Source organism: Lissotriton vulgaris, chromosome 3_1, assembly GCF_964263255.1.
Source record: "Lissotriton vulgaris chromosome 3_1, aLisVul1.2, whole genome shotgun sequence".
Lineage (NCBI taxonomy): Eukaryota > Metazoa > Chordata > Amphibia > Caudata > Salamandridae > Lissotriton > Lissotriton vulgaris.
This window is the reverse complement of record NC_141689.1, coordinates 1,296,825,242-1,296,835,205: the sequence shown is the minus strand read 5'-3', so window position 1 is coordinate 1,296,835,205 and position 9,964 is coordinate 1,296,825,242. Positions and strand designations below refer to the sequence as shown.

Below are 9,964 nucleotides of genomic sequence, written 5' to 3'. Positions count from 1 at the left end.
CATGCAGCCTTGTGCCGTGGGCCTGACCGGTCAATGGCCCTCCTCTCTGCTGCAGCAGGGAAGCAGTGCAAGGCACGCCAGCAGCGAACCTCCGCAACTGGACCTGGTGAGGGACCCTGCCTTGGGCGATCAGGGGGTCTGACCTTGTGGGGGGACAAAGGGAAGTGGAGCTAACCCTGTGATGGCCCCAGCTCAATCCAGGGGAAGCCCCTGGGTGATTGACGATCGAGTGACACTCAGACAGGCATATCTCCGGGAGGCACTCAGGGTCACAAGGTATGTTTGAAGTGTTGATGATCAATGTGTCCTGCAAATCACACTAATTCTCACCGCTAGCTGTGTTCTTCAATGACGCACAAGCCTAGTGATCCACTGCCAAGAGTTCGCCCACCTGTGGGTGCAGGAGAGGTGGGAGGAAGGTGACACTGTCCATACACTGCCTGCACGGTGAGACCTCCCAGGTGCCGGGTTCGAGCCTTTACCTCAGGGAGTCAGACTGCACCATTGAGAGAAAAAAATGTTACCAGGCACTCAGTCCTGGAGTCCCCTCATCCACCCGCGGGAGAGTGGGGAGCTCCCAGAGCGTTGGGAGCAGGCAGCCCCACTGCCGCTGGTCTCTCCCAGAGTAACTGAGAACTAGAGAAACTGAGTAAACATTTTTGTTGTATATATCACTTACCCAAGTTCTGAGGGTTACTGGGCCACCCCATTATTTACAATGGCATTCTAGCACAGGTGCACACCTGCGAGGGTACATATACACATTTAGTGTGCCACTTAGAATAAGAGAATATGTCAGAAAAATAAACTTTATCTTACACAGAGGATTATATTAAGAAATTAATCCAGGAACAAGGTGAATTTGACTATTTAGGCATTGGAGGGACACCTGTTGTTACCACCCTTAATGAGAAACTAACACGCCTGGAAAGACTAGAGAAGAAATTGATCCGCACACGCTTGCATGGTCACCTACTAACAAAGTACTTGCAAGAAAACATTATTTCAAAGGGATTGCAAGTGCGCAACGAACCAGGGATTTTCATTGAACTACCGAATTCCCCGAGGGATTCAGATTTGTAGCCAACAACTGTTCCAGACACTGGATGGTGTTAGGTGTCGAGACAGCACTGGAGTACATGAAAAAAACTGTTGCAAGAGATCGCAGAGCTCAAGAAAGAAATTTTGGAAGATAAATCCCTGAGAAACACCAGAGAAGCACTAGAATGAGCTGTTAAAGCGACTGCCGAATTTAACCATAACATTAAACAAAAAATTAGAAAAATTAGCCAAGGACATCAAGGCATATGACAAGAGAGTCACATAACCCTACACGTGTGACAATTATTACATCCAGGATTCCCAGGGTTATTATACCAACTGGAATAGACAAAACAACCGAAGATTTGCTACTTTTTCAAATTTGTCGTTTGGGAGCGGCCCAGAAAGCGATTCGGAAAGAGCGAGCACCAGCTCTGACCCAAGGACCTACCATCAGGGACCAGCCTATCAACCACAAGCATCACAAGCATTGAATTTCCCTACTGGACCACCGATTCAAGTCGAGCCTCAATATCAGGACTCATTTGGCCTCCAAAATTCATTCTCTTTTTTAGGGGATCCCTCTTGGAACAACAGAGACCCCTGCTGAGGACACCCTCCCAGATGGAACCAGGGAAGAGGCAACCGCTGTGGCAACACCAGAGTCCGGTTCCAGCCACAACCCCAACTGAGCCACAGAGAAATCAGCACAAGACATCAGACCTACCGCTGGTAACTACCTCCATGACAGCGGTATCCAGTGAAACAATCCCACCAACTGGAGGTAAAAGTGGAGACCAGAACATGGCCAACATGATAGACCCCATTCTAAATATTTCTAACTACATTTTGAATACAGCAGAGCATGACATCCTGGCAATGGGCGTATCATTCATACCTACAGCCCCCCCTAACTCCTTCAATGTAATGCTGGAGCTACAACAGTTCTTCAGAAAAATCCGCCTGAAGTATTTTTTGCCAAAAAAGAAGAGTACACAAGGAAACCAGCAGCCACTAACTTTCGTCCCCATCCACGTTCAACCCAGCTGCATACCTAATGAATGAAAAAATACTGGCCTATGAAAAAATCGTGATGTCAGAGGTGATGGACCTTCTGCAGAACACCAAATGCATCAAACACAATATCACAAAAGAAGAAAGAGATGCACTACAAACACTGAGGGATAACAAAACTATTGTGATAAAGACAGCCGATAAGGGCGGGGCAGTTGTAGTCCAGAATACTGAGGATTATATAGCTGAAATTACACAACAACTTAACTGTGAAGAAAGCTATACCTACATACCACGGACCCTACTAAGGAAATTGCAAATCTCATCAAAGAACTTACCAAAAAAAGGTCTAGAAGAAGGATTTCTTTTAGAACCAGCATCCAAATTCCTAAATAACCAGACCCCGAGGTTCCCCACGATTTACACAATATCAAAAGTCCACAAAAACGTACAGAAACCACCAGGGAGACCAATAGTCTCGGGCTGCGGGTTCTATCCTAGAACCCATAAACCAATTCCTGGACAGCTTCCTACAACCGTTTGTATGGGAAACCAGATCATTCTTACGAGACAGGATGCATACCATTCAAATTCTGAAGGATTAGCCATTTGACAAAGCAACACATCTCTTTGTCACACTAGATGTGTGTTCACTATACACAAGCATACCACAGGAAGAAGCCGTCAAAATCATGAGGAAAGTTCTAGACACCCGCCCTTCACCACATTGGATCCCAACTGACTTTTTGACCAAACTGCTAACTATTGTTATGACAAAAAATGATTTCATATTTCAAAACCAATTCTTTTATCAATGCAAGGGAGTAGCTATGGGGGCCGGATTCGCCCCCAGTCTAGCTAATTTATATATGGACAACTTTGAGAACCAATAAATCTATCCAGACCAAAACCCGTACATTGACAACATAACCTCTTGGAATCGATATATCGATGACATCATAATGGTCTGGACAGGCACAGAAGACACGCTCCAACTGTTCTTATCTTGGTTGAATGCACGCTCGAGAGACATCCAGTTTACTATGACCCACAATAACGAATCCATTCCCTTTCTAGACCTCACCCTAGAAGTAGAATAAGGAAGAATTGTGATGAATCTTTTCAAAAAACCGACAGATCAGAACACACTCTATAACTCACACCACCCAAAGAACCTGAAGGACAATCTGCCCTATGGGCAATTCATTCACGTACGCAGGAACTGCACAAGAAGAAATGATTATTTCAAGGAAAGTGACTTACTAATCTCAAAACTGAGGGACAGGGTGTACCCTAAGGGACTCCTCAACAAAGCCAGGAAAAGGGCCTGGTACAGACGACGAGAGACGTTACTCAAAGTGCAACCAAAGACCAGAGACATTGATAAAGTTATCTGTGTAACAACCTTCAACAAGAGAAGCCACGAGATAAACAAATTAATCAAAAAATACTGAAACCTAGTAGGCCCTGAAATTGGAATACCCGAAGTCCCTATGTTTGCATTTAAGCGAACAAAATACGTCAATGATTATGTAGTGTCTTCATTCCTGGAATCAGCACCACCACCAGACACAAGATCTCAGGTAGCTCTTCCTCCCATTACTGGACATCAAAAATGTGGTAGCTGCAAAGCATGTAAATATGCGATAATTGGAAAAACGGTCACACATCGCGAAAAGACATACACACTCAATCACTTTACAAACTGCAACCGCCAAAATGTCATTTATGGGATCCGATGCTCATGCCCACTAATCTACATAGGCCAGACAACCCAAAGAGTGAAAAACAGAATTCTACAATATCAAAGCAGAATAAGGTGTAAAGTACAAGGGGCACCTCTTGTAGACCACTACTCTACATTGGGACACACACATGAAGAAATGGAGTGGACAGTTCTTGAAGAGGTGATCACCCACCAGAGAGTTGGCAACATCGCAAGCCAACTAAATTTTAAGGAATGCTGCTGGATACACATCACCGAGGCAATATCACATGGACTCAATGAACAAGAGACCTTTGTACAACAAATGAGTAGACTGTGATCCACGCAATGTGAGGCCTCACATTGGACATCCCTTGATTTTCTTTAAAAAAACACACAGACCCCTGACACACTTTGAACAAGTGAATCCCACCCACCTAGGTACGCAACAGGGTAAGGTAGTCTATGCATCAATATAACACACTACCACCATTGTGTACTTAATCTCTTAATTGTTGTGTGACATCAATATGTATATGCCAATATTGTGTACTTAAGCTCTTAATTGTTGTGTTATAAACATGATTATGCCAATATAACATATAACTTTCTGACAAAAGTCAATATGATAGCATAATATATATTTACCAACTAAACTTTTTAGGCTTTTTATAATCTCACTGCATGTCCATTGTGCTGATTAAGCCACATAATATGGGTACCTGCAGAGATGTTAAGGCTAATGAAATCTTGCAGCATTAGTTTCATCCCTTTTCAGTTTATGAGGGCCCCCTGCAAATTCCACAAATAACATGTGTCATGTAGTAATGATAATAAGGGGTCACTAATCACACCCTACCTTACTAAGTGAAGTACCTGAACAACAGTCTTGAGTTGATAAATGGGCTTAATCATAAAATGACAGGCAATTGGTCATAAGGATCTCTTCCCCATCACCAGTTGTGTTCACCTTGAACAAAACACTTGGGTTGCAATCAGGCGTTTCCTCCCATCAGTGTTACAGATCAGGGAATGAGTCAACTTTCCATCATTACACACACATAGGCATGTACGCCACCGAAGGCGCATGCCTAATCAGCACCGCAAGAGAGCCTGGGCCGTCATTCAAAAAACAGCACGGACCGAGTGAGACGTCCTTTTCAGCCTGCCTGAGTAAGTGTTTCCCTGTCTGATCCTGGGCGCCTCCGCCCACATGCATGCCTTTACGCTGGTCAGCCTATCTTTTGCCACACTCAGAGGCGAGGATTCCAATTTATTAAATGAACGCATAACTGTTAAGAAATACAACACTTAGAAGCACTGCTCACATGTATTATTAATTTAATTTAGATATCTCGTGTGCATGCTGGATTACTTAATAAGCCGCCTCACCACCACCAAAGCCTTTTTTAACTCCACGATCTCGCTATGAGATTTCACTGTCCAGATAGCATAGAGTCACGCGTGCGCATCAATATTTCATCTGACAACGCGTTCACACGCCAAAGTTTTGAATCGGCTTCTTGAACACACACCATCCAGCGCAGATCATTCCATCGCCATCTTCTGGCTGGCACAAAGTATAAATCGTTAAACGTGTCTGCAACCAGTGGACTGATACAATTGGGCCAGTCCACCTTTCATTTTCACACGCTTTTTAAGTACCCAGCACTTCTAGCAGGCACCTTACAGCGTGTCTGCATCCAGTTGACTGTTAATTGGGCCAGTCCACCATTCTTTGTTTAGAGTAGGCACTTATCCACAGTCCACTCCCTAGCCACAACCTAGCTTTCTCATTAAAATATAATACGAATTACCAGGCTAAATACCATCACTAGTAAATGCATGAATAAGTCAGCCCTTGTGGTTTTTTCTATTCTGTGGCCCCACACTATGTTTCACATACGTCACAAAAAGAGATCCCAACACGGATACCTGATCCCTCCTTGTTTTAGGCGCTCACCACGGTGGCCCTGCACTCCATGATCTTCCCACCGGCTGGTGTTGAAGATTATAAAGAAGACCAAAGGTAGGCAAAGTTCACACCACATGAACATGTGTGACATGCTTTTCTCACACTGAATAGTAATATGGTTCCACCATATTTACTACTTTTAGAAATCTGCACTAATAAACGCTTCAGGAGTTAGTCGGATAACAATCTCCACTCCCAAAGTCCAGAAACTTTTGAATAACACACATACTACAATTGAGGTGAGCGGGATAGAATTACCCAATACCAGCCCTTGTTTTAAGTAACACACACAAGGTCCTGACCACATTTTATCTTACATTCATAGGCTGTCCCATCACATTCCAGTTCTGATGAAGATCCGCTATAGACGCTCATAAAAAAGCGCTTTTCATCTAGGGTCGAAGCGTCGACGTTCGGTATAGATCCACCTGCAAAAAGTCCTAATACTTTCTAATTATTCCCCCTCACCTACGCTCCGGCCCCCCTATCGCTCAGCTCTCATCAATGCGCGCTCCCTTCCCAAACATAACCTTGAAATTATGGAGTTTATCATCAGTCAAGATCTGGATATTCTGTTTATAACGGAAACCTGGGGTGATGCATCCTCCGGCCCGGACTTTTGCTCGGCTATACCGGATGGCTTTTGCGTGATAAGACTAGACAGACCCACAGGGAAGGGCGGTGGATTCGCTATTATTCATAAAGCCCTATATCCTACAAAAATAAACCTATTTTCCGTTTGGACCGTGAGGCATTTATGTACTCCATTGCACTTAATAATAACCAAGTCTTCAAAGGCACACTCCTTTATCTCCCCCCAGGGCCACGCAAACACTTTCTCTCAGCCCTCGACGAAATGATAGAGCCTCTGGTAGGACATTCTGATTACACCATATTAGGAGATTTCAATTTTCACCTAGAATTCCCCACTGACAAAGATACCATCCAACTCACTATGGATCTGCAAGCGGTGCGATTATATCAGCAAGTATCAGTCCCCACGCACTATGCAGGCTATACTCTCAATGGGCTATTCACCAACAATCCTGATATTTCATTGCTCACGGTTCTCCCCCTGACAGGGTCAGACTATGACACAGTTATTTTCATTCTTAAGGCCAACTACCCTCACCCTCCACAGTCTAAAGCTCATGTTTCTCAAACCACTCGAGATTGGAAAACCCTAGACATTCATTTACTTACGCACACCCTTACTACTTCTCCATATGAGGCATCCTCTAATCCCACCCAGGCATCCAATATGTATCACAATTGGCTTCAGGATACTCTTAATTTGGTAGTTCCTACTAAATCTATCTTCCCTTATCGATCCACTCCGTCTGCTTAATGGTTTTCAGAGGACCTCAGTCTTCAGAGACAGTATTGCAGGAATCTTGTGAGACAATGGCGTAAACACTACAGTCCCCAGGATAAACAAACGTATAAAGACGCCATAGCCATATATAAACATTCCGTAGTTACTCACAAGAGTGCCTTCTTTCGAGCCCAAATTGAGTCTGCTCAAAATTCCACCAAGAAGCTGTTCCAAGTAGTCAACACCCTCTCCATTCCCTCATCAGGTCCATCTATTGGCATAAATCGCAAGATTTATGTAATTCCTTAGCGGATTTCTTTGCTACCAAGGTCACTAATATATATTCATCTTTCTCTTCCTTAACTCACCCTGCAGGTTCTGATTCCAATCCCCTGCCTACAACTGCCAGACCTACGTTTTCAAATTTTCACTCAGTCCCTGCTGAACTGATCAGTAAACAGGTTGTTACCATCAAGTCAGGCTCTCCCCTAGACCCGTGTCCACCTTCTATAATCAAACTTCTCTCAGAGGTCATTACCCCCTCACTCACTGACATTTGTAATTCCATGTTTCTCACAGGCGACTATCCTGAAATATGGAAAAAAATAGTTATTAAACGTTTTCTAAAGAAACCATCCCTTGACCCCTTAGAATCAGCTAACTACAGAACTATAGCTTGCCTTCCCTTTCCTGCTAAGATATTTGAATCTCTCATGAATCACCAGCTTTGTGAATACATTAATCAACACCAACTTTTAGACGACACCCAGTTTGGATTTAGGCATTGTCACGGTACGGAAACCACACTGATAAAAGCGTCTGACGAGATGAGGGCAATCTTAGATGAAGGAGGGCCGGCGGGTCTCACACTATTAGATCTTTCCACATCCTTTGACACGGTTGATCACTCCACCTTGATCAACCGTGTCTCAACCTTGGGGGTTAGTCACCTAGCTAAGGACCTTCTTGCTTCTTTCCTGGCTAACCGCACCCAATCTGTGAAACTGGGCACTTTCTACTCACCCATCTTCACCTTGCCGTGCGGGGTGCCCCAGGGATCATCGCTAAGTCTGACACTATTTAACATCCATGTGTCGGACTTGGCGAGGGTCATTAAAGCACATGGGCTGAGTTTAACCACCTATGCAGACGATACCCAGTTGGTGCTGGCCATGCATAAGGATGGGGCCGCGGTTGGCTCTAGATTCCAGGAGGGTATGCTAGCCATAAGCTCCTGGATGTCGAGGAACTGCTTAAAATTAAACTCGGACAAGACCGAGGTTATGACCTTTGGCAACCTTTCCCCTGGATGGTCCGCCATTTGGTGGCCAAATGAAATGGGCCCCCTCCAAAACCTGTTGCCAAGGTCAGAAACCTCGGGGTTATGTTTGATGACAAACTTTCATTCCACCATCACTGGAACACAGTGGTTTCTTCCTCCTGTTATATGCTAAAAAAAAATCAAGAAGCTGCTCCCATATTTACGGGCATCTGTGGGAAAAACCCTTATAACTACCCTAATCTTTTCCAAGTTGGATTACTGCAACACCCTTTTTTTGAATGGTCAAGAAGAGGTCCTAAATAAACTCCAATCTATCCAAAATGCGTCAGCCAGAGTTTTACTTGCCATCTCCAAATATAACTCTATCACTGCGGCCATACGTCAACTTTACTGGTTGCGGGTTAGAAGCCGCATAAAATTCAAAGCACTTTGTATAGCTTACAAAGCGATTCACAACTCAGGACCACGGTTCCTTAGGAATGCTTTTTTGATTTATACCCCCAACAGATTTCTCCGCTCATCATCTACTTGTCTTTTACCAGTCCAACGCACCAGAACCTCTTCTTGGGGAGACAGACGTTTCCTAGTTGCAAACTCTAGGCTCTGGAACACCCTCCCTCTGTCCATTAAATCTAGCCCCACCCTTGCCATTTTCCGAAAACAAGTGAAAACTTGGCTTTTTAATCAATGATCTCATTCAGCTTCTGCCTGTCCAATTAAGAATCCTATGCGCCGAGACACCTTAGGGTATTTGCGCACAATACAAATCTACTACTAAACTAAACTAAACTAAACTAAAGTAATGAACTAAAGAAATAATTTACTTTTCTAGGATTGTTGCAAATTACAGTGGATTTTTTGTTTGTATTATTTTTTGTCTAACTGTAAGATTTGGCTTTTTTTTGTCTGAACCATTTTTCACACTCAGTCACGAGTCACGACTCACTCACTCTATGTATTTGAATGTATGTATTGTCTTGTTTTGGACAGCGTGCTTAATGCATTTAGAATTAATCCGCCAAAGGGTTAAATACTAAAGATTTACCTTGCTTTCAGTGTGGTCAGTTGTGGTTTGTTTTCTAAAAATATTGTTCATTGGAAATAATTGTTCTTGTATGTATTCAATACATTGTAGAAATCAGTTGTGTCCCCAACAGAACCATTTTTGTTGTATATATCACTTACCCAGGTTCTGAGGGTTACTGGGTCAACCCATTATTTTCAAGAGTAAGGGCTAGGCGGCAGGTCCTCGAGTCGGACAGTCAATGCGGAGTGGAAGCTCTTTGCCTGAAACAAAAACCCAGGCTGGCCAAGCAGTCAATCCCTAAACGGACCGAGCGTGCCCAATTGATCCGAGTACGGCTGGGGCCTCCCCCTGGCAGGTCGCCCTTTGCGGTAGATGCCAGCTCCATTTGCTGCACGCTCCTGGGGCAGGCAGGCTTGGACAAAAGGCCCATCGGGAAGGCTGGGAGAAAGGCGCAGAACCGGGCCCCCGGGAGCCCCAGCGGGTAGGCCCTGTTACTGCCTGCACCTGACTCAAAATTGCCGGACCTCATGGAGATCTGCCTCACCCTGTCCCTAGTAATTCAGAGGAAAAATGCCCCCCTTTCTTATAATCATGCGCACTCGGTG

The 9,964-nt window shown here is 44.3% G+C and overlaps 1 pseudogene; it reads right to left on the bottom strand.

Annotated features, from left to right (window-relative positions):
- Positions 1-230: 230 nt before the first annotated feature.
- LOC147727792 (5.8S ribosomal RNA) lies at positions 231-384 on the bottom strand (annotated as a pseudogene).
- Between the last annotated feature and the right edge of the window lie 9,580 nt (positions 385-9,964).